Source organism: Lissotriton vulgaris, chromosome 9 (genome assembly GCF_964263255.1).
Source record: "Lissotriton vulgaris chromosome 9, aLisVul1.2, whole genome shotgun sequence".
NCBI lineage: Eukaryota > Metazoa > Chordata > Amphibia > Caudata > Salamandridae > Lissotriton > Lissotriton vulgaris.
This window is the reverse complement of record NC_141697.1, coordinates 227,573,288-227,598,666: the sequence shown is the minus strand read 5'-3', so window position 1 is coordinate 227,598,666 and position 25,379 is coordinate 227,573,288. Positions and strand designations below refer to the sequence as shown.

The window sequence follows — 25,379 nt, the reverse complement described above, 5'->3', positions numbered from 1 at the left end:
CCATACCTCAGTTTCATAAACAGTGCTTTGGCTAGGGGAGGCTCGACTTCATCAAGGATTCTCTCGAAGCTAGGCTCGTCCTTAAAGGTCAAGAAATTGTTTGTTAGCGTACCACCTCTGCTTTCACTAGTCGTCGTGCTTTGAACAAAACTCCAAAAAGCGAGCTTCACCAGATTTTTTGAGTTTTGTGGTAAGGATTCCGGGTTATCCCAGAACTGTGGCAGGCCTATTTTAGTGAACCATAGTCGAACGTGTTTTAGCCATATGTTAGATTTTAATACATCAAGGTGCATTACTTCTTTTAGCCCATTCCTATTGTCCAATAGTTCTGGTGTTAGCCAAAGTCTCACCCAAAACATTAGGGGTCGTAAGACGGTGTAGTGATCTGTTCTTTTAACATTTAGGTCCAGCAATAATGTTATTAAAGAAGTGCCTTTGGGAGCCCTTACAAGGCTTCTCAAGAATTTATTCTCACTAATTGAGAAAGCATTCTTGGTCATGGGCCCTCAAATTTCCGCACCATACAATGCTGCGGATTGAACCTTGAACTTGAATTTCTCTAACGCTGGTGAGACAGCTTTACAGGTACTTGCACCATGCTTTTTTAGGATCGGGACAACATTTTGTGTAAATATTAGCTTATTCTTTTCTATTTGGGGCTTCCACGTGAATTTTGAATCAATGCAAACCCCCAGATAAGAGAAGCTTTGGACCGATTCTAATTTCTGGCCATTTAATATTAGGAAACCTTTTTGCAATTTGTGGGGATTGAGAGCCATACATTTGGTTTTCTTTGTGTTTATTTCCAATCCCTTTTGGTTGCAGCAGCCATAGAACGAATGGAGGAGTGCCTGTAAGCCTCTATTAGTTTGGGAGATTAGGATGGTGTCATCCGCGAATAGTAGCGCAGATACCCTCTCCCTGTTCAATTTGGGGGAATCATTATTGCAGCCAGCCAAATGGGTAGGAATATCGTTCACGAACAGTGAAAATAAGGTAGGGGCCAGCATGCAGCCCTGACGGACCCCGCACTCTATTGGTATCTTCTGGGATAGTTCCCCGTTTGGGCCCCATCTCACTTTTGCAATTTTTTTTGCATGTAACTCAATTATCTGATGCAACAAACAACTAGGTAACCCCATCTTATGAAGGGACTTCCAAAGAACATCTCGTGGCACAAGGTCGAACGCCATGTACATCAGCATCCTTTTTCATAACTGATGACCTATCTAAGGACTGCTTACCAAACACAATGGCTCCTTTGAAAGACAGGTCTACGAATTTTGATGCACCTCTAGCCTGAAACCAGAGGACTTAAACTAGCCATACCTGCAGATTAAGCACCCCATCATTATATGACGAGGTCCCTTGCAGTGGCTACTCACTCATTGGTGGACCTGCATGAAATCGATTCTGCATTTGCAGATTACTGTTAAGGACCTATATGCCAAGGGCAAGGCACAAGTCTGGAACTCTGTTGATCCAGTATTTTGCGGGATCGAGCTCTCAATCACAATGATCGTAATGCTTGCTATTCCCCTCCCACACCGACCACTGAAGAAATCCCAGAGGCTGTCGCAGGTATACAATATGAGAAAAAAAGCAGCCCTATTATGACCCCCCCTCCCCCTCCAAACCCTCCCCAGAGCTCTATGAGAGAAAAGCCTGTATTCTGACCATAATCTGTTTGACGATGCTTTGCAGTAGGGTTCCCTATTTAACTTGATAGCCAATGTTTCGGGTATCCTAACATTTTGATGACCTGTGGACCAACGAACCTCAGATCACCCAATTTCCATTACTAATACTTATAACCAAAGTTCTCACCAAGGTATTAGCAAATAGATTAAGATGGGTTATCATATTTTTGATTCACGCAGGCAAAATGGCTTCATACCCAGACTTGATAAGAAGCACTTCATTGGGCAGGTAATAATGGTTCTGGCGGCGGCACATGAGTTTCCAAATCCCAGTGCCATGATCTTACTAACATTTGGTTACGTAAACTGGAGCTTCCTCTTCTAAATACTCCACAAAATGAAGTTCAGGCATTGTTTTCTGTCCTACTTCTGTAGACCAGCCCACTGATCAGAGTCCTGGTTCATAGTGTTGCGACCATTTCCTCCCGTATGGTAGGGGCACCAAGCAAGAAAACCCGCATTAATCTTTGGTATTTGCTTTTGTCACCAGGCCTCTTTAATTGTGGATAAGGCCAGATGCCTTAATACAAGGTTTTCAGTGAGAAAACAACATTGAAGCTTAAAGCCTCTCTCAACGCAGATTACATGCTTTTTTTCTCTGTTATCCCCAGTGAATGGGCCAGATGCTGCATTGATATACCATACATTAACAGGGAAGCATCAAGCCCGATGGTCAACTGGGATAAATCTGCCTGATCCAACTACCTGTTAAGTCACAAAGCTTTAAATACCTGGTTTTGCACATCTCAACTGACCCTTTTAAGGAGTGGAATGCCCTGCCCATTAATCTCATTGGCAGAGTTGTGTCATTCAGAATTATCGCAACCCCATGGCACTTCCATGCCTTGAAGAATTATCCATAGGATAGTCCCACACAGTTCTTTGACAAGGTCATTGACAGCACCCACAGTTTCTTGTTGGTAATAAGTCATTATGGGTTGGATTCCCTCCATTGTGGTCGCTCGCCCTGCACTCGGCTTGCGCCTCGGAGGCTTCTCTCCCAGCTGCCTGCCTGTCCTGGGACCTGCTGCCTGCCTGCCCTGACATAGCGCACTGTGCATTCCATAGCGCTTGGTATCGTTGTGGTCAATTTCATAGCGCTGTTTGTATTGCTGTGTATGCGCGCGCTGTCGTTCTCCTTGGCATTTGGTTTGCTTGCATTCCTGGCATTGTAGTGCGGCTAAGAAGCGTGTCTATTCACTTTATTAAGGAACCTCACTCGAACTCGATATCCAGCTCTGCCCCAGTTTCGATTTAGATAGCGAGCGGCCATCTTACTGTTTATTTACTTTAGCCCGTGGCTCCTCCCCGCTCCCCGCCTCCCAGCTGACCCTCCCACACACGGATAGTCTACTATCGCCCCGTCCTCTCCTCCTCTGTGACCACCTGGATTCCCTCCATTGTGGTCGCTCGCCCTGCACTCGGCTTGCGCCTCGGAGGTTTCTCTCCCAGCTGCCTGCCTGTCCTGGGACCTGCTGCCTGCCTGCCCTGACATAGCGCACTGTGCATTCCATAGCGCTTGGTATCGTTGTGGTCAATTTCATAGCGCTGTTTGTATTGCTGTGTATGCGCGCGCTGTCGTTCTCCTTGGCATTTGGTTTGCTTGCATTCCTGGCATTGTACTGCGGCTAAGAAGCGTGTCTATTCACTTTATTAAGGAACCTCACTCGAACTCGATATCCAGCTCTGCCCCAGTTTCGATTTAGATAGCGAGCGGCCATCTTACTGTTTATTTACTTTAGCCCGTGGCTCCTCCCCGCTCCCCGCCTCCCAGCTGACCCTCCCACCCTCCGCCCCCTCCACTATCCATTTATAGCATATGGTCCAACGCGCTGCGGCCGCGCCGAAGGTGCGCCAAAGGTAAGCCCGTCTTCGCCCGTCCACGCCTGGACCGCGCCCAGCGCCAGGCCCCCTGGTTCCCGGTCTGCCCAGCCCACTCGCATCACCTACGATGCCACCACCCTCCTAGCCCTTAACCCCGGCCGCTCCCCCAACTGCGTCCAAGCCGCTCCAGGACACACCCATGGACCCTTCACATGCTACTCCTGCAAGTTCGACGGCACCAAAACCAACTCCTCATCCACCAACCCCAATCAAAGACCTGACACCAACCACCTACAATGCATCCTGCTCAACACCCGCTCGGTCCACAGACACGCCATCGACCTCTGGAATCTACTAGACACCATCTCACCGGACGTCGCCTTCCTAACAGAAACATGGATGAATGCTACTTCAGCCCCAGACATCACCATTGCCATCCCGGAAGGATACAAGATCATCCGCAAGGACCGCATCAAGCATACAGGAGGAGGCATCGCTATCGTCCATAAGAACTCCATCCGCATCTCAACCAGCTCAGACGTCAACCTTGCCAGTGCCGAACACCTTCACTTCCAGATCCACACCGACCCCAAGACCACACTCAGAGGCACCCTCCTCTACCGGCCTCCAGGACCCCGTGCACAATTCAGTGATGACATCACTGACTTTATCACCCCACACGCCCTCCCTTCCGAGGAATACATTCTATTGGGAGACCTCAATTTTCACCTGGAAAAGAGCAACGACAGTAGCGCCACCTCCCTTCTGGACAATCTTGCCAACCTCGGACTCAAACAACTTGTCACTACCCCCACCCACATTGCAGGTCACACACTCGACCCCATCTTCACCTCCAGCAAACATGTCTCATTCAGTCACACCACAGCTCTCCATTGGACGGACCACAGCTGCGTTCACTTTACTTACAATAAGACCACAGTCCACAACCATCCTCAATCCACCCTGCGAAGAAACTGGAACAAAATCACCATCGACCAGATATCCTCATCGCTTCTTCTCAACCCCCCCCCCGCCCACTCCTCTAACCCCGACCATGCAGCCATTAACCTCACCCAATGGCTATCCAACAGCGCCGACATCCTGGCACCATTGAAAAAACGACAAAGCAAAATTGGCAGCAAAAACGCCTCCTGGTTCAACGATGATCTTAAGAATTCGAAGAAACTCTGTCGCTCCCTCGAGAAGGCCTGGAAAAAAAGCCCAAACACCAGCACCAGGGACGCCTTCAAAAACGCCACCCGCATACACCACCAACTAATCCGGTCTGCCAAGAAAGCCGCATTCAAAGACCGACTAGATAACAACGCCCACAACAGCAAGGAACTATTCAACATCGTCAAAGAATTTACCAATCCATCAGCCAACTCCAACGACATCACCCCCTCCCAAGCCCTCTGCGACTCCCTAGCTTCCTTCTTCTACAACAAAATCGCAGACATCCACAACAGCTTCGACAACCGACCCGGAGACCAACCCACCCAACCCACTGCAGAACCTTCACCCCCCTTGAACATCCTTAACGACTGGAACCCAATCTCCACTGAGGACACCATCCGCCTGATGAACTCCATCCACTCAGGATCCCCAACGGACCCATGCCCTCACCACATCTTCAACAAAGCAAACTCCATCATAGCACCACACCTCCGAGATGTCATCAACTGCTCATTCAACTCTGCCACCTTCCCGGAAAGCTGGAAACACGCAGAACTCAGCGCCCTTCTGAAAAAACCCACTGCTGACCCCACCGAACTCAAAAACTACCGCCCCATCTCGCTTCTTCCATTCCCGGCCAAAGTCATCGAGAAAGCCGTCAACAACCAGCTCGCCGCCTTCCTCGAAACCAACAAATCCCTCGACTCCTCACAGTCCGGCTTCCGAGCCAAACATAGCACGGAGACCGCCCTCATCGCAGCAACAGACGACATTCGAACTCTTCTGGACAATGGAGACACAGTCGCCCTCATCCTCCTCGACCTCTCCGCAGCCTTCGACACAGTCTGCCACAACACCCTTCTACAGCGCCTCAGAAACATCGGTGTCCAAGGAAAAGCACTGGAATGAATCACCTCGTTCCTCACCGGAAGAACCCAGAGAGTCCGCCTCCCACCATTCAAGTCAGAGGCCACTGAAGTCATCTGCGGCGTGCCACAAGGATCGTCACTCAGCCCCACCCTCTTCAACGTATACATGAGCCCCCTTGCGACCATCGCTCGCCAACACAATCTCAACATCATCTCCTACGCTGACGACACTCAACTGATCCTCTCACTCACCAAAGACCCTAACACCGCCAAAACCAACTTACACGAAGGAATGAAAGAAGTAGCAGAGTGGATGAAGCACAGCCGCCTGAAACTGAACTCAGACAAAACAGAAGTCCTCATCTTAGGCACCTCCCCTTCCGCCTGGGACGACTCTTGGTGGCCAGAGGCCCTTGGAAAAGCACCCATCCCGACGGACCACGCACGGAACCTGGGCATCATCCTGGACTCCTCACTCTCGATGACCAGACAAGTCAACGCCGTTTCATCATCCTGCTTCAACATTCTTCGCATGCTCAAAAAAACATTTCGCTGGATCCCCACCGATACTAGAAAAACGGTCACCCACGCACTGGTCACGAGCCGCCTGGACTACGGAAACACCCTATACGCCGGTACCACCGCAAAACTCCAGAAAAAACTCCAACGCATCCAGAACGCTTCAGCCAGGCTCATACTAGACATCCCACGTAAAGAACACATCTCTGGTCACCTGAAAAACCTCCACTGGCTCCCCGTAAATAAGAGGATTACTTTCCGCCTCCTAACCCACGCACACAAAGCACTCTACGAACTTGGACCCGAATGCCTCAACACACGACTGTCCTTCTACACCCCCTCCCGTCAGCTACGATCCTCCAACCAAGCCCTTGCCACTGTACCTCGCATCAATAAAACCACCATGGGAGGTAGATCCTTCTCCTACCTGGCAGCTAAAACCTGGAACTCACTTCCCACTAACCTTCGCCTTACTCAGAACCACATAGCATTCAGAAAACAACTTAAAACTTGGATATTCGACAAGTAATTCTCCACCCACCATCAAGCGCCTTGAGACCCTATGGGTATGTAGCGCGCTATACAAATCTCTTGACTTGACTTGACTTGACTCAACAAATGTCTTCAAATATACTCCAGTCAGTTTATGACAGGGGACTGGGCACGGCAGAAATCCACCTCTACTATTGGGAGGCCTAGATGAGCGAGGTGGACCACAGGTTATTTGGAAAGAGAGATGACCTTGCATTTCAATTTGAACTATATTTGTTTATTATTTTTTATTTCCTTTGGCTTTAGTACGGTTTTCCAATATCCTGTTTGCTCCCTAACTTTACTAGAGTAGTTCTATATTGCCTCCACAAAGCTGGATTTAATGGTCAGAAAGAGTGACACGAGAAACACCATTATCGCAGACATCAGGCATATCTAGCTTTAAATCTTGGAATCATGTAAGGATTTTGAAAATAGGCAATGTATGGGAATGATGCTGCAAGTGATCCTTCACAAAACTAAGTAAGAAATTCAATCTTCATAAATTAAAAATGTATAAGTATCTACAGATGAAGCTTGATTCCAGGCTTCATAGCCTTTCCTGAATTTATTGTGCAGGAGGCCAATTTTGTTATACATTAGTTAGAAGGAAAAAAGGTGAGATTTCCCGAATTTGCAGCACCCAGAAAGCTAAAGCAATGGACCGATCTGCACTGCTGTGACTGGCTGAAAGTACAACCTAGGACAGCAGGTGGAATATGAATGGAAGGAGGCAAAGATGGTTCACCCATAACTGGCCACATCAATCAAGCTGCTTTTAGTACCCTTTAAATACTTCCTTAGAGTCACTTTAGAGTAATTAAGGCTCAAACTGGTGGATAGGGCCCAAATCTTTTGAATGCTACCAGCATCATATGATGTAAGGGGACTTATTGCATGAAGCATGGAGCTGTGAGGTACTTTAAAAAACTGGAAGAGCCTTGCTTAGCACCCTTGCAGCAGTATTGGGGGTGCCTGACTTGCCCCAGATTAGCGCCGCCCCCGGGCAAATACGGAGTAGCCCATGGCATATAACTGCCCACGCCACCTCCTCTGCAAACAGGCAACTTCATTGGACATAAGGTGTGTCTCCTGAATAAAGGCTATTTGGGCCTGGTGTCTCTTCAGGTGGAAGTAGATTAAGTATCTACGAGCGGGGGTGTGGATGCCCCGGACATTCCTGGTGTAAACAGTTAAGGGTGTCATTGCAACCGTGAGATATATGCTTATGATGGTTGCGGCACAGGGAACCAATCTCAGGGGACAGCAGTGGGGACAGGTCATGGCAACTCAAGCATAGTAAACAATAACACACTGTAATCAAATCTGCAAATACCGTAAGGGCAAGTCTGCAACAGGCAGCCGTCCAAACCTCAGACCAATCTGTAAAGCTGCTTATGGCTAAAGGGGTGAAGTGGCAATCATGACAAAAACCAAGCAGATGAGAACAAGAATCCCCCCAAAGACAGTATAAAGAGAGGGCCCAGTGACCTGACAACACCGCACCCCCCTCCTGTGTAGACCCTGAAATGCCCAACGAGGACGTGAGTGTCACAGGCACCCCACAAAACAAATGAAACCTTAACATGCCCCAAATTGTTACTTGCTAAGTGATACTAGCCACCGATTAATGGTACTTGCATGTAGGCAAAGTTCAGACTGGTGCCCACGGCCTTCCGGTCCTACGTACAAGGTCATGCTATATCATCTACTGTTTGTGGAGTGACCTCAGGCAGGGTAATGGAGTCCAAGGAGGTGGAGGCGACATCCGCTGATTCTTCGTCGCTGCCCAGATATCGACTCCCTTCGGGCTTCACTGATTTCAGCTGCCGCCTGCAATGCTCGGCACCGGTCTGGTTTAATTTGTTCGACGTTGGGACCGAGCCCCGCATCATTCTCCTGTGTCCTGCGTCCCCTCCTCTGTCAGTTTACAGCACCCTCTCCTAGCTGGGTCCCCCCTTGTGTCCCAGGGGGTGTGGTAGAGTGTCCGGGGAACACAGAATACAGCCACTCACAGGCAGCCATGGGAGTATCAAAGAAATGCGTTTTGCCTTTGGCAACTATGTGGAGTCGCACCAGGAATAGCAGAGAGTATTGAAGCTCCAAGTTACGTAGCAAGCGATTCACCGCCAAGAAGGAGTTTCGATGCTTCTGCACTGCGGCCGCATAGTCCAGAAATAGCATGACGTGTCTATTAACCAGAATTGACTGCAGTTTGCAAGCTTCCTGGAGGATCTGGTCTCTGTCCCTGTACTACAGTACTCGGAACAGAAATGGTCAGGTTCAGCCCCCAGTGGGGAGGCCTTGTCGGGACCCTATTTGAACACTCCACAGCAAAATGTTGAGTCAGCTTCCCAGTGAGTCCTGGGTCAAGTTTTTGACAGAGCTGGAGGGGTCCGGCCACTCCTCAACCTCTAGCAGGCCAACAACTCGGATGTTATTGTGCCTGTACCGGCCCTCAGAGTCCTCTGCTCTGCGTTCTAGTGTATGCAATCGAGCCAGCAGATCTTTCGACTGAGCTCCTGCGTCTTCGGGCCAGTTACTCTAGGATGTCTCCCGGTGCCAGGTTTTATCCACAAGGTTGCGGTGGTCAGCATGCAGAGGGTTGAGGTCCGTCACCACAGCATTAATCTTGTCCTCTAGGGATGAAACACAACTGCTCCAGGGAGGTTCCCAGTTTCTCGAGCCCTGCAAGAACAGAATCCAGTTTATAGGACTTGGCATCACTGGGCGAGGTTTCCAGCACTTTTTCCACCTGACCTCAGGCAGTCTGATATTGCCCAGGATGCCCAACTGTACCGGAGCACAGGCAGCCCATGTCAGACATGTGTCACTGTGTTGCTCACCTTTCCCAATGTGCCGCCTTTGCTACAAGATCGGAGCCTGATCGTGTTCAGCCCCCCACAGGCACGCCACAGCAAGGAGCCGAAGACACACAATTGATGGACAGAATGCAGAACAAATTAAAACATTCACCCCCAGTCAAGAGATCTGGGTTAAATCCATCATTTTTTGGCTCACCACGCCACCCCAGTTTAGACCTGGCCATATGCAAATCAGTCTTAACCCTGTGCCTCATGCGAACAGTCCAGCCCGAACTGCCAAGCAGGAGCCAGCGAGATAACCCAAGTCCCCCAGCCCCGCTCACAAGGCCACCACCGGTCCACCGCGTAGAGTACACTCCGTCGAAGTCCTCAGAGAGTGAACCAGGGGAGTAATGTGGTCCAATCCAGGCACAGAGTGCAATCTGGACCGCACTCAGGCCGGTGGTCAAATGTCCCTAGGACCACGCAGGGCCCCAGTCACAGAGTCACCGTAGGACCGCAGCCCACTCCCCTCAGTCGTCACTCATCATCCTTCACGGTCCGGCCACTACAGACATTGACTGTCTTCAGGCAGGACTACGGGGAGCCGCTAGCCATCCCATAGCAGTCCAGGGGGTCGTCTGGGTCAGGCGCGGGAACCCTGCCACACGACAGTGCAGGATGGAGAGGCTTTGGCTCACACCCCATCACCAATTCCAGGTGCCCAGTCAGCGGCACACCAGCCCCGTACGCGTGGCCAGCAATGGCCGCCAGCCGCGTACATCAAGGACTCCCCGCCGCACGTCGGTACCCAGGTCGCAAGAGGCCCACTTCTCAGGGAAATTGGGCAGGAGGGGCTCAAGACTGAGCGCCGACACAAGTCCCCAACCCCGGGGGGCTGGAATCCAATGCCAGGATGGTCTCAACTCCCCTCCAAGCTCAGCTGGCGCCTGCACATCTGGGCGTCACTCACTGCTCGGCCGCAGCCCCACTACAATGCTCCCCAACGTCTGCAGGGAGATTGTTGCCACAGTGGCAGCCGGAGAGCACCTCACTCAAAATCAGGCTGCATCGGGGTATGCAAGGGCGGTGGGCACGGTCTACTGCCACCAGGCCCTCTTAGTGAGCGGATAAAATCCGGCTTATTGGGGATGTGGAGCGGTGCGCTAGGGAGTCATGTCCACCATCATGGCGAGCTTAGCCATGGCCCCCACAGAGTAGTGCCCTAATGAGCTTAAATAATTGTTAAACGGATTGTTTTAAATACCGTTTCCCTTTCATTTATCTTTAATGTGGTTGATGTGTGAGTCTATTACGGGCATTTTGCAGTGAAATGTGTTCATGATTCAAGCAACATCCTTAAAAGTTTCCTTTAGATTAAAACATGATCTTATATATGAGAAATGGAAGGGTATAACAGAGATTATCCTGAATAATAGCTGCAAACACATTTAAAATTTGGAGGAGTGCACCTTAGTACTGTCTTTGACCTTGTCAAAAAGGGTATGAAGTAGATGAAATCGTATCATAAATTCAAAGCATTTCCAGACAGTGGCCCCTAAAATAGGTTTGGCCTAGGGCCCCCAAAATCCTTAAGATGTCCCTGCGGCACTGTAATAAGCCAGGGAGTGACGGGCGGCGCTGGGGGCACTGCGGGCGACGGACAATACCAGCAGAGATAGGGCAGCAACCTGGGGTCGGACTAAGTGGGTAGGGCAGAGACCCCTCTGGCCCTCCCTTTGGCCGTGACACTATCGAGTGTGGCCTTTGGGGTCCGGAAAGTCGGGGCACCCGACACCCAAGAGGCAGCAGCCTCCCTAAAGCCACTGAGAATTCCTGCATGAAGCTCAGCACCTGCAGGTGAGCGGTGGCGGCAACCTGAGGTAACAAGTAGTGAAGAGAGGGAATGGCACTTTGGAGTCAACAGACGGGCTATGGGCCTTTCTGAGAGCAGGAGAATGGTGAGAAAGAAAAACAGAGGTACGCACTGGGCACCCTCAGCCCCTGGAGAACCTCATGAATGAATAACTGTGTGAAGAGCTGGAGGCCCACAGCCATTCCCGAAAGCCTCCAGAGGAGCTTGGCAGGGCACTGACAAAACATGGGCCTGGTCTGGCCTGGAGCAGCCCAGCTGAGTGGTAGAAGGCCTAGGGGAGGGTGACGTGTGCCCGCCAGGTGAGTTTTGGTGACCTGAAGATGGCTGGGGACTGGGGTTTTCCTATCGCGGAGAGGAATCCTAGGTGGAGAGCAGCAGTCTGCGCAGAAGGTGAAGCCCCAAAATACTGCAAGCATCACAAGCATTAAACTGAGGCTGAGGAAGTGAGACTGTTGGAGGCTTTGGAGATTAGTTAACCGCCCGCCACATGGTGTAGATATCTGCAAGAAGGGGGAGGGGAAAGGGGGGGCATAGGGAGACATCCGCTATGTTACTCTATATGCAACCACGGAGGGGAGGGGGGACAAACACTTGATAAATGACAACTAACAGTGGGGGGCAGCAAGTACACAAGTCGTGCAGACATGGTGCAGCTAGCGAGAGATGTATGCAGCATGTAAATTGCACACTCCATTGTGGGTGCTCTGCCTTTCCTGGTGCCAGATGGGACGTGGGAGGTGCATGGCATCTGTAATCATGCGGGCAGTTGCTGGCCAGACATGAAGGTCACATAACCCTCTACTATTTGTGAAGTTGTTAGTCTAACTCAGAGGTCTTCAAACTTTTGTCAGCTGTGCCCCCCCATCTAAACCTTTTTACACGTCGAGCCCCCACCACCACCTGACAAAAAAGTTCCGGAAGCTGGTACTCTGGATCATTGACGGCCATCCCTCCAGCAGAGCCCATGTCGTAAAGGGCAACTAATATTAAATAAAGTAAGAGTGTTTAGTAAACTTAGTGCTTATGCTTATTAGAAAGTTCAAATGAAAAGTCTCCAAGAAAACATTAGCCCTCAAAAAATATGTTGGTGCTTTATTTTTCACATAAAACACAAAATGTAGGATAGATTAGTAAAAACACTCCCAAAACACAGGTGAAGGGTGTGCCTGTTTTTCTCCACAGAGACAGTCAATATGTGGATTGATTTTTGCTTCTGCCATCCTTAGGTTGTGCTCTCTTCCAGTCTTGAGCAGTACCTGGAAACAGGAGTGCTCACAATATTTTTTTAATATATGTTTTGCTATTTTATATAGCGAGAACATGACTTAAAGGTATTCGAGTGCCATACAGGAGCATCTTTTACATGACACAAGCACACATTCATTTTTTGTAAGCACAGGGAGATTAAGTGATTTTGACCAGGATCACATGATGTTGAGCCGTTGCCAGGACTCGAACCTGGGTCCCCAGAACCAAAGTCAGCACCTATGGCATTATCTTCAAATATGCTCCTCCTTGAAGCTTCCAACGTTCCCACTAGTAGCGGGACGAAGGGGAAAGGAGCAACGCTTTTAAAAAATAAAACAAAAAGCTCTTCACTCTTACCTGCCAGGGTACAAATCAGGATAACCTTGGGGAGAAGGAGTCAAGAGCGAGGCGAACGGCAGCAACCAGATGTCAAATTCAGCAACCAAGAGGCAAAAGGCAACAGTGAAGAAGTGCGGTTTCATTAGCAAAGCTGAAGTATTTTGCAACTTTATGTATACAAAATGTGCGGCACTCCTGGCATCTCTCCTGCTGTCCCGTTCATGGGAGGAACGTCAGTGCTGACATCAAAGCAGTGCTCTGCTGAAGGAACTACATGCTGATTGGCGGTTCTGAATGACTACTCTAATCAGAGAGCCCTAACCCGAGAGGCAGCAAACTAACTTCTGACGTGGGAAGCAACCAGGGGTGCAACTAGACCCGAACTTCGGGGGGGGGGGCGCGAGGAGGGGGGGGTCGCTAAGACTCCCAGCCAGGGCTGACCCCAACACTGGTCGCCCGCGGTGCAAGTCTTTTTGAGCGCCCCCTTTCCCATTTCCTCCTTCTCCTCTCTATAGCCTCTGTCTGACCAACATTTCACTTTTTATAGGGCTACCATAGTTCACTAACATTCAGTTCTGTGATCTGCATGGTACACGTTCTTTGTAGCAGGCACACTAGCCCTCTGTGCTGTGTGGGTGACAGGAGTGCCCATGTGAGTGCATGGTGAATGATGCAACAGTGTGAGAGTAGGGTGAGAGGAGTGAATGCAGGGTGAGTGAGGTGACCATATGAATTTGGTGCAGATGTAGGTGTAGAGTGGGACAAATGAATGTATGGTTAGTGATGGGCTTGTTTGAGTGAGATTGCAGGGTGAATAGTGAGGGGGACAGGTGAGTGAAGTGTTACATGAGCAGAGTGAGTGGTGTGCTCGTATGACTGTAGGGTGAGGTACAGGGTGAACAGAGCGTGATCACCGAGTGCAGAGAGAGTGGTGTGTTCATGTAAGTGGAAGGAGAACGATGTGAGTTCATGGTGAGGGGCATAAGTGCAGTGTGGTCACGGAGTGCTGGGTGAGTGGGTGGTGTGAGTGTATGTTGATCTTCGTTTTGTACATTGTGATCCCTGTGAGTCCAGGGTGAGTGTAAAAGTGCACGGTATATGTGTTGCTATGCTGCAAGAGATGCAACTTATTGAGCAGGAGGCACACAAGCAAGAGCAAATGGATGGGGCAGAAGTACTCCTTGACGATTGCATCCTATGCCAGAGGGGTGCTCATATGGCTGGCTCTTGGTGTATGTTTCCAGCCTGCTAAGTACATGTGGATGTGGAGGGCCTCTATTTGCTCCTCTACGGTCTGCTGGACGGCAAGGAGATATGTTTTCTGAAATCCTATGCGCCCAACAAGGATGTCAAGTCATTCTATTGAGATCTGCTTGATCACTTACTCCCATACTTAGACGTCCCACTCATTTGGGTGGGTGACTAAAACAGCATACAGGACAGTAATTTGAACAGGAGTCCCCATAGACAGGGCGCTAAACCAGGAATGACGTCAGTCGAAGTAATGGCTAGACTGGGTTGCATAGACATATGGCACCCGCTATATACCACCCGTGAGCAATACTCGTTACTCGCCCCCCACAACGCATATAGCTGGTTTGACCACATATTAGTAACCCTCACCATGGGCGCCCAAGTGCAAACGGCACAGTATTTAAATAGATTCTCTGGGTCCATGCTATACTACTGGTGACATATGGGGGTCGCTGAGGAGGCTCTGGGCCCCCATCGTTGTAACTGCCCCCAAAGGGCACTGAAGGATCAGCCCTTCTGAACGGCTATTAGAGAAACAATTATGGATTACCTGGGGCACAACTGGGGATTGACGCAGATAAACGAATGGGATGCGCTGAAACCAGGGGACTGTATGTAGAAAACCTATGGTATAAAGAAACATATGATGCCTGAATTGAAGCAGAAAGAGGCAAGGCAGGTGGAACTACAGACTCAAATCGGGGATGAAAGACTCATATCGGAATCTCACTTGGTACTATGCAGAGAGATCGAAGAATTTTGGGATGCCCTCCATAAACACACTATATGTGACTATAGGCAGAGGCTCCATGCAGAGGGGGACAGGTCGGGCTGAATGCTGGTGTGGCTCTTAAAACGGGAAGCCCCATTCTCACTCATTTTATCCCTTAAAAAGGCTGACGGGACAAGTGTGGTGAGGCAGGCAGGTATCAATAGAGAGCTATCAGCTTATCCGGCAACTCTCTACACAAAACCGAGGGACGCTGAGCCTAGGGGGGGACGAGGGCTTTCTGGTAGGCCTTCATCCACCAGCAGCCACTGCAACGGACAGGGCGCAACTGGAAGATGCCCACGCGTGAAGTAGTGTTGGTTGCATATAAAGCCCTAGTTACAGGGAAGACACCAGGAAGCAACAGCTTTCCCCTGAATTTTACTTGAAATGTGCAGACGTCTTTGCGGATTGCCTCCTGGGAGTGTATGTGGAGGCGTCCCTCCCGCCACCATGTGGGAAACTATCATTGTGATGGTACCCAAGTCAGATAAGGACCCAAAAGCAATGGCCTCATACAGATCTTTTCTCTATGTTAAATGGAGACATGGAGATTCTGACCAGGGTGCTCGCAAACCGGCTTCTCCACAAGATGAGAACATTGGTATAGGAGGACCAGTGCAGGTTCATCCCAGGGAGAAGCACTATGATGATCCTGTGGCGCCTTAGATATGTCCTCAGCTTTAGGAGACATGTTGAGTGGGGCGCTGGTGGCCTTAAACATTGAGAAGGCATTCGATTGTCTGAGCTGGGATTATATGTTTGAGGTCCTAGCCAGGCTGGGATTTGGCCCTCAAATCCTGAAATGGATAAGGTTCCGGTATACCAACCAGACTGTGAGGCTCCGTATGGGTGGGCTGCTCTCTCCGCTCTGGTCAAACTAGCGGAACGCCAGACAAGGGTGCCCATTGTCCCAATTGCTTTTCGCACAGGCAATAGAACCCTTGGCCATTAGACTGCGCATGATGCTGCAGCCCTGGTGAATGAGGATAGGGGATGCGACGCATGTTGTCTCCATGTACGTAGACGACACTCTGATATACCCAGCACATCCTGAGGAATCTCTTCTGTTGCTCTATCACAAACTGGCTGCCTTCGAAAAAGCTTCTGAGCTCAGTTTTAATAAACAGAAGTCAGTGCTATATCCGTGTGACGCCCTAACTGGTACCCCTTATAACGAGCTGTGGACCCGGACGAAACCCCGTGAAAGACAGAAGGTTGGAGAGCCACCCCACCTGTGGATACCTTAGTACCCATGTTACCTACACCTGGGAAGCTGGGTGCATACGTGTGAAGTGGTGTCAGAAACTGCCGTAGAACCCAATGGAGGACCTCAGGAAAGTGCTGCTGTTGAAGAAGGCGAAAGTGTCAGGTGGAATCCGAAGGTGGATTGTAGATGAGAGGTATTTGCAAGCAGAGGGGACAGAGTCTATGTCACTAAGGAGTGACTAGGAGACTTGGACGATGAATGCCCTCAGATGTCAGATGTTGCAGGATGGATGAAGGTGACCTTGAGACTGCAACTGTGAGGAACAGGCGACGCTGAGCAGGAACAGGAGCCATGCCCGATCTGTCCCACAAAGGATGTCAAGTGCTGAGTGATTGGTGTCCGGCGGGATCACCAACAAGCCTTGGCAAATGCAACCAACATAGGAATTTAAGAAGGAGCAATGTCGAGACCAACAAGGTCCAGGGGACTCAACAAAAGCAGGGGAATCAGGGCAGGCCCGAATAATCAGGGGAGCCCACAAGAAACAAGTGTGACCCACAGGCCGGAGGCACTGGAGTCGCAAGAGGACCGCAAGCAGCTCAACAATGCAGGCCGTGATGCACAACGATGCAGTATGACCGAAGATTCTGGTATCAGAGATGCTCGAGGTGGGGTCTGCTTGGAGCCCGAAGATCTTCTTGGAAGGAAGCCAACAAGCCTTTGTAACTTCAAGTAGACACAGTGCACAGGGGTTCGGTTATTGTAACACCCACAAGGGATACTGGCTTCAAACTTGGTGAGAGGGCTGGGCAGGCCTGGGAATCTGTGGCAAACCATAACCTATGTTGCAGAACCTTACAGAGTCCGGAGGATCTCAGAATCAGCAGACCAGTCGACTTAGTTGCGGTGACTGTGAATGCAGGAGCGTGACTCCTTCACTCCAAGGGAGATCGCTTCAGGTGTCTTTGATGCCCGCAGGCCTTGGAAGGTTCCAGTATGGTGCAGACGATGCAGCAAACTGGAAGGGAGATGAAGTCAATTCCAAACAAAGTCCAGCATGCCCAGATGGTAGAAGAAGAAGTGGTGTCTGATCTGAAACTTATCCCACAACGAATCTAGGGACCTACACCCAGGTAAGCCCTTAAGTACTCTAGAGAAAGGGTTGGAACGATTCAGGGGACCCTCCCCGGGAGAGGGTCTGGACAGGGGAGGTTAATCCCATGTCCTTCATCTAGTTTCGCACCAGAGAGTGAGCCAACCGCTCCCAGGACTGGTTTCAACTGGACCATGCAGAGAGACATCAAATGTGCCCCTCATACAGACTTAGTGGCGCTGGCGAACACACCCACCGGTCCCAATACACTAAATCCTGTCTGGGAGGTGGTCACACCTCCCTGTGACAGGATGCCTAATGTTCTGCCTTCCCCTGCTGGAGCTTGGCTCAGCAGCAGGAGGGCAGAAATGTGTCTCTGGCCAGCAGCAACCAATTTGTGCTGTCCGGGTCTAGAAGGTTGGCACTGGGGACACTGAGAGCCTAACAGAGGGCTCTTCCAGTGATTGGAGTCATACCTTCAACACCGTTTAAGGTGTGGGGGGTAGGATTCCAACATGTTTGTTACCAAACATGATAGGATTTGTTGCATCAGTTTTAGAGATGGTCATAGCATAATTACACGGTGCCCCTCTATATATATTATATGGCTGCTTCACTTACAACCCGGGAGAATGGACTCCGTAGGCTGTAGGGGTGTCCAGCTCATGCAGGAGCACTCTCACAATTAGAACCAAGAACTCTGCCTTCAGGATTGATAAGGCCTGCTATAGGGGTGACTTATAGGTTTTAAGTACAGTGACCCTAAATATACAAAACCTATATCTTTAGTAAGTGGTGCTAGCACCAACTTACACAGGCTGAAATGGCAGGCCTGTAGTTCCATTTTGAATGGTCTCTCATGGGTGGAATTATACATGCTTCAGCCCATGGGGGATCTCTGGGGTACCTATGCCCTGGGTACCTTAGTACTATATATTAAGGACTGATAAGGGTACCCCAGCAGGGATGTGAAATTCCTATAGCCCGACACCCGGGACATATTGTTTGGGGTCAAGGGCAACAAGTTTTAATGTGCATTTTGTCCTTGGGACAAGTAGGCCCAACCCCCTGCAGCACAAACCCTTTGGCTGCCAGTTTACAGTACCACATTGTGGATCAGGGAAGGGCATTCTCTACAATTAAGGTAATATGTGTATTAATGCTGTTCAAACTTGTATATATGGTTCATTAACGCAAAGCCTTTATTATTCGGGTGAGCACTAAAGTAAATGTTTTAAGCTCAGCCTGCACTACTGACGGTGGTTCCCGTATAAAAGTGTACACACATGTTCAAAGTTTAGTAATATGGGGCTCGGTATAATGCACCCAGAATGCTCTCTGATTATATGCAAATATTTGTAGAAGCTTCAAAGCAAGAGTGATGATTCTTTGCTTTCAAAATAAAACGTTCACAAAAAAATGCATGTAAGAAAAGAAAACATTTAGCTAAACTACTATAAGATTTTAGGTACCGTATCTTTGCAGCATCATTTAGTAACATGTTGATGTATGTTAGTTTTCCCAAAAATATTCAGAATGGAAAATCAGTGTAACCAGTTTAAATACGAATATGGAAAACAAAAATAAACAAGCATTGGCAAAGCTAGCGGGTCTTAAATTGGTTGTCAGCCTTTTGGTTTTGTCAAGGCATGACTTGTTTAGGCATGGTTTTTGTAAAACCTTAACAGTGTGAGAGCTGCTGGGTCCTCACCATTCTAAAAAGCATTGGCAAAAGCAAAACAAAAAAATGTTGGTCTCAGCAAAAAATTGTCACAGCAGTTCTGGGCACTGAACAAAACTTTGTGTGCCAATATGCTCCTTCTAAAAGAGGAAAATACTGTACTTACAGGGACACTAGCTGATAGACGGAGAGAGACCGAATAAAAACAAAACAAAAAGGTCATGGTTAACGCCAGGCCTAATTAGAGGTCCAATTATTAAAGAAAGTCTCAAAAGTGCATCCATGGTATATATCCTTGCAGTAAGTGCATATGTACAGTTTCCATGAATTCACAAGAATTTACAGAAGTAGGCCAAGAAATAGTACTCCCAGAAAATATTTGTGAACTGCATTTTAGTATGAGCAAATATGCAGGTGTAGATTTGCTCATCCACATAAGACACCGAAACGCCGCGTCGACTCTTGTTTTTTTTATTGTGTATTGTGCATAATTACTTGATGAAATGTCTGAATTATGTATTTTGAAGTATTGATATGTTTTTATTTTTAAAGAAATAAACTGATGGTTTTAAATGTTTTTCATAGTAAAATTTTCTTTGTTGCATGTATGTACGGAGTTTCTAAACTGACGTTAGTCACTATCTTCAAATTTAGTGAGCGAAGACAATTTTAACTGGATTGTTCGGCTATTCTTTGGGTCGAGGACGGCCTTCCATAATACTTTTTTGGTGGGTTGTATGACGACGTAAGGGATATCCTTATGCTGAGGGACTTCTTTTCTTTTAGATTTGCTCATGTGAAAATCTGAATGTTTTCAAGTTCACTTTTCCTCCAACCACTTTTTCCCCAATCCTGGAAGAAGTTTTAAGTCGGCCACTGTCAGTAGTAAATTTCCAACCGTTCTCAGTATGGGAAATGATTAGAGAAGAATTATTGAAAACCCTTAAAACATGCACGTTAGTAGGTTTGCACAAACTAAAAAGTGCATTCCAACCCTGGAACTATTGCTTACAACTACCTTCAGCTCCAGTATGCAGACCTACAGAAACATAGCAGTATAAGGGAATTGCTAGTATTCTAACACTATTATGGTACGAACACTGGCATAATCAGAGAGGCTATATCAAAACACTTATAAAATGAGATTGCTGCGTAATTTGTTGCCGCATTACATGGCACAAAGGGGAGTTTTTGTTACAGGACAAGTAGATTTATTAAACAGCCTGCCCCGTGGACAAGTAGATATTTTATTAAATTCCACACCCCTGCCCCAGTATCCAATCTGGGATGTACCTAAGTACTTAAGACAACAATTTAAGGGAGAAAGCAGATAGACTAGGGTCCTGATTATCAGGATCCCAGTCAGACTATTCAAAAAACAACTTAGCATCAGGCAAAAAGTGTGGGGTAACCATGCAGAAGGATCCTAACTTCCTACAAAAACACAACAAGGTACACTCCCTGAAATTGCCCACAGACACTGCATGCAATATATGTAAGTTACCCCATGTAAGGAGGCCCCTGGGGAACGGGAGTTGTCGAACTGTTATGAAACTGACTTGTTGCTGCTCCGTAAGCAGGACTTGAGCGGCCCCTTTAATTCATCGTGGAAAGAGCGGGAGGTGGAGTTCAAAAGGATGATGTCAGCCCATGTCTTCCTGTCAGAGGCGGACACCGACAAGAAGATGGTAGGAATCGGGTGCCGGGGCGCGCATGTCGGGGAACCAGAAAGAGGTACCAACCGAGAGAGGAGGACACCGAAGAAGCACGAGAGAGACTGCTGCACCGCAGAAGGTCCTGAAGCTTAACAGGAGGAGCCGGATAGCAAGAGTGAGCCAAGAGGCCAGCGACACCACGCGCCCCACCGCCACTCTCCAGGAGGAGCGTGGCTGGAGCAGGTATGCCGCCGCATACTGTGGTTTTCTATGTCACTCGGAGGGAAAGGGTAATACTTTGCGGGTGGACACCGTTTTTGTTATATTTTTCTTCCACGTGGTGGTAGCGCTCAGTGGTCCCTCACAGTCCCTTTCCTGCTGTTTGAAGTCTGAAGGACTTCCCCACTGACCCGTGGTTTATTCTTTTGTTTCCACATGCTCCACATCTTCCTGGAGGATAAGGGGCCCTGAGTAACCCAGCCACATCTTCCATGACAGCGGGAGAGCCAGGACAAGACCCACGTGCTGAATTTTCGTTCAGTTGCCTCTTATAAATAAAAGCAAACCCTAAAGACAATCCAGGTGTCCCACGTTATTACCAAGGGGCAGATTGATTGCATAGTGCCAACTCCCCCAGGGTGACCAAACACCCCTATCGAAGGCCTTAAAGCCCTAAGGGAGGGTGCATTCTATAACATGTAAGGGCACATCTGCATGAGCAGATATCTGCAATTATGGTCTGATACTGATGTAAAGCGCTCCGATACCTCCGGGTCTAGCCAGCGCTATATAAAACCTTTTAAATAAAATACCTCTGTGCTTTCTAATTCCAGATAATACAAGTGAACAGGGAGCCATTTTAAGTGTATGTACTGGTCATTACAAGTTACCCAGCTGCATAATTGTTTCACAGAAAATAATGGCGTTCGGGTTCAAACCCTTTGTCTTGCCAAATCCATACTGATGCCAGTATTGGATTCGTCCTGACATGCACCCAGAGGTCACCTTAGAGATTAACCCTACTAGCGTCCTAGTGTGCTGGCTGACAGATATAGTCCAGCCTACCACCACAGACAAGGTACTGCTACCTTCCAGGTGAGAGCCCACGCTCTCAGAGGTCAGAAATAATGCTTGCTCCGGAAGAAGGTACTCACACCTCCTCCAGCAGGATGGCTTGTGTTTTAGCATATCAAGGTTAGAGCCTATGCGACCTCGCCTACCCCCCAGATCCGAGTATGCTGCCTCCTCCCCTGACATCCAATTGGTACCAGGACAGGTAGAAAAATAAGCTAATTAGAAGGCGTGTTCACTCTTAGGCTAGTCACATCCCTAAGGTGGACTACCTGAAGTGAACAATGATGGAAGGGTTTCGCCATCTTGTTTTTGGTGAACTCTGTGTCCGGTTTATGCCCACTCTCCTGAGGAAGTGGTAAAAGACGCAGTTTAGTCACCCAAGCGGTAAGTAGCCTATTGGCAACTACCCAACACTCAGCCTAACACCCCTAAACCCAGTATTTAGGGGTCCCCCTGACACCAGGAACTCCGATTCAACTACTAGGAACCGAGGATGGAAGGAGGACGGACAGAGCAAGAACAGAGCAGCTTGCCCCTTGACAATCCTAGAGACTGACTAGTCCAGGAGCTGCACATCCTCCCAACCCTTACAGGACTGTCCAGCAGCTCAAAAACGAGCAAAGAGCTCACTTGGGGTGGAGAAGTCACTCCCCTGCATCTGCAGGAACAGACTGCACCAGCTGAGTTCACCGTTTTGCAGACCCCTCGGTCCACTGAGGAAGCAACTTGACAAGAGGAGGTCACCGAGAGTCCAGGAGGTCAGCCCAGTCGCTTCACCAAGTCTTCAGACGCTGAGCCATCCCTGAGGCTCCCTGCACTAGGGACGTCAGGATCTCCGAGGTCATCATAGAGAGTGGCCCTGCAATCTTCTTTTCTTCCCCTTTTCAGGGCTCCAACACAAAGTGAGAGCCTCCAACAGCCGCGACATGCTGAACAAAACACCTCTGCACCAGAGCCCCCCAGCACGGCTCCACATAAACCAATGATGACCTTGTGCTCGAGAGACCCTCAAGAGCCAAGCCCTCATTTGGGTTCTGCCGGGCTTGTTCACAAGTCCCAGCTTGCAGCCTTTCTTTCCACGGGTACTCTTCTACAGACTTTAAAGGGTAGTGTTTGAGGCTACCATCACCTCTGTACTCGGACACACCAGGACAGGTAAATCCGAACTGCTGGTGGTTCTTTGGATCATGGCCCTTTAGCACCTTAAGTCCAGGAAAGTAAATCTTAGAATCATTAGTAAGTGTACCTATGCAGTGAATGTTTCCCCCATAGGATAACCTCACCGTATTCAAGGCTCAAGCATCAAATCTGACAGCTGTGACTTTGTACTTTGTCCTGAAAAAATCTATAACCTTTAAAGTACTTACCTGAGTCTGATGATATTGGTGTTTAAATTATTACTTTTCTAAATTGGTCTGAAATTTCTTCTCGAGTGTGTGTCCCATTTATTGACTCTGTGTGTACAACAAATGCCCAACACTCCCTGCTGATAAGCCTAAAGCTTCCCCACCACACTACCATGATATAGAGCAATTTAGCATTGTTAAAGCAAGTCCCTGTAAACCGATAAGGAGAGCCTGGACTTTCTACACAGTATAACTAATTTTGGTACACTATATAGAAAGCCAACTTCCTACACGATACACCAACCAGGTTCGTCCCAATCAAAGGTTTTACCTTGTGGCTTAGTCTTTTAAGTCCAAATCGACCAGAGGGGTACATTTTTAAGGCCCCAGGGAGGACACTTAAGAGATTCACAGTGTGTCAGGAAAGACGCCAACAGAAGGGTGCAGTCCTAGTCCAGTTGCCACTGGTCAGCTGGATACTTCGAGGAAAAGGTCTCTTGCAGCTTGTTATCTCCATGTAGCAACACAGGAAGTCAGCCAACTGCCATTTGAAGTCCACTTCCACATTCCTGGGTACAAGAAGGAGCAGGTCCAGTCCTTCACGGTTCCTATGAAGGTCTGTCCTCTTCTGATTTTCCACAGTTCCAGAATGTGTTGAGCAGTGGGTGACTGGAGATGCCACATTCAACCAGGCACTAGCTAGTGGGTTGGAATTACTCCTGGGCACACCCTTACCAGGGGTTAAAAATTCCAGACCCTGCCCTACCCACTTTTGCAGTAGTTCTTGTTTGCGTTACTGTAAACAGGCCCCTAATACAATATGTTGCGGCAAATCCATGATGGCAAAAGTCTTCCGTCTCACTTAACTTGAGCTTGGGTGTGTAACAAGGTAATCTTAGAGTCAGCCCATATCTAACACTGAAAACTGCAGTTTGAGGCAAGCACTATACTCACAACAAACCTGGAGACAGAAGCCTGGTAGGACGAAAGCAGTGTCCGTTCACCAGGATCCCACAATAGTTTCTGCAATGCTCTCCTTGATAAAATTACTCATCTCAGTAGTACTTCCTCTAATTTTTCTATTATCGGGGATTTTAATATTCATATCGATGAACCTGAAGCTCTTGTCTCTCAAAATCTTTTGGATGGATTGGGGACCTTAGAGTTGAAACAAATTGTGGAGGGACCTACTCACTCTGCAGGCCATTTGATTGACCATTTTTATACCAATTTTGCGGACATACAGTGGAAGGAGTCACAATTCATTCCATGGTCAGATCATGCGTTACTCTCATTTGCATGGACGCCAGCCGATGTCATCCAGCCAACTATAACAACCAATAAGATGGGCCGGATCTGATCAAAACTTCCGGTGGCAAAGTTGGCAACCGCCTTAAAGAATTCTCTCCCATTAATTAAGGAGGATAACCCGACTGAAGCTAATGGTGCTTTCAATAAGTGGCTAGAGTCCTCCCTTGATCTCACCCTTCCTAAACTAAAAGTAGTGCACCATGTAGGTTCCAATAAAATGCCCTGGTACACGGCAGAATTGAAAAGCCTCAAACGGAACTGTAAGAGGGTAGAGAGAAAATGGAGAAAGAATTTTGCCCTGGAGGATAAAATGGAATATAGAGCAACACTAAAGGCGTATAAGACTCAATTAAAATCGGCTCAAGCTTTATTCTATCAGCTGGAGATCTCAAAAGCCACTAACTCCCCCAGGGAAATTTACAAGATCTTTAAGTCATTGGTTACCCCACCTAGTCCCCCGAATGAAGTGGTCGATCCCTTAAAACGGTGTGAAGAGCTAGCCAATTTCTTTAGCTTAAAGGTTGCTAGCATCTACTCCTCCTTCTGTGTGAAGGATGATGATAATGACTCCATGCACCCTACCGTGCTTATTCCTCGATTGGTCTCCTCACCAACTTTGGATGCTCTGCCCCTGATGGATCTCCCCACAGTAGAAAATCTCTTGGATAATCTTCAGTCAGGCTCTCCATCGGACATGGCTCCGCCCTCCGTCCTGAAACAAGTTTCAGAGGTGGTGGTCCCAGTCATGAGGGATGTGATCAACTCCTCCCTTTCCACAAGAGTGGTCCCCCCACTATGGAAACAGGCCAAAGTTAAAGCTCTTCTAAAAAAAGCTAATCTAGACCCTGAGGATTGGTCAAACTACCGCCCTATCTCCCTGTTGCCTGGGATGAGTAAAATTACGGAGGAGTATGTAAATCTAGCCGTATCGGCCTTCATTGAAAATGAGGCAGTGCTTCACCCTACTCAAACAGGTTTCAGAATCAAACAGAGCACTGAGACTGCCCTGGTTGCTGTAGTGGAGGAAGCTAGGAAGATTGTAGATGCAGGAGGCTGCGCGGCGGTGGTCCTTTTAGACTTCAGCGCAGCCTTCGATACGG

General features: G+C 48.6%; 1 protein-coding gene across 2 annotated transcripts in view; it reads right to left on the bottom strand.

Moving 5' to 3' along the window:
• INO80 (INO80 complex ATPase subunit) overlaps window positions 1–25,379 on the bottom strand; it is a 545,189-nt gene that overhangs the window by 460,695 nt on the left and 59,115 nt on the right. The window contains exon 3 of one of the 2 annotated variants that reach the window (XM_086937361.1): window positions 12,905–12,929. The exons of the other annotated variant lie outside the window; for it this stretch is intronic. The gene's annotated coding sequence lies outside the window, so the exon portion shown is untranslated. The remainder of the gene's footprint in view (window positions 1–12,904; window positions 12,930–25,379) is intronic. 2 annotated transcript variants of the gene reach the window in all.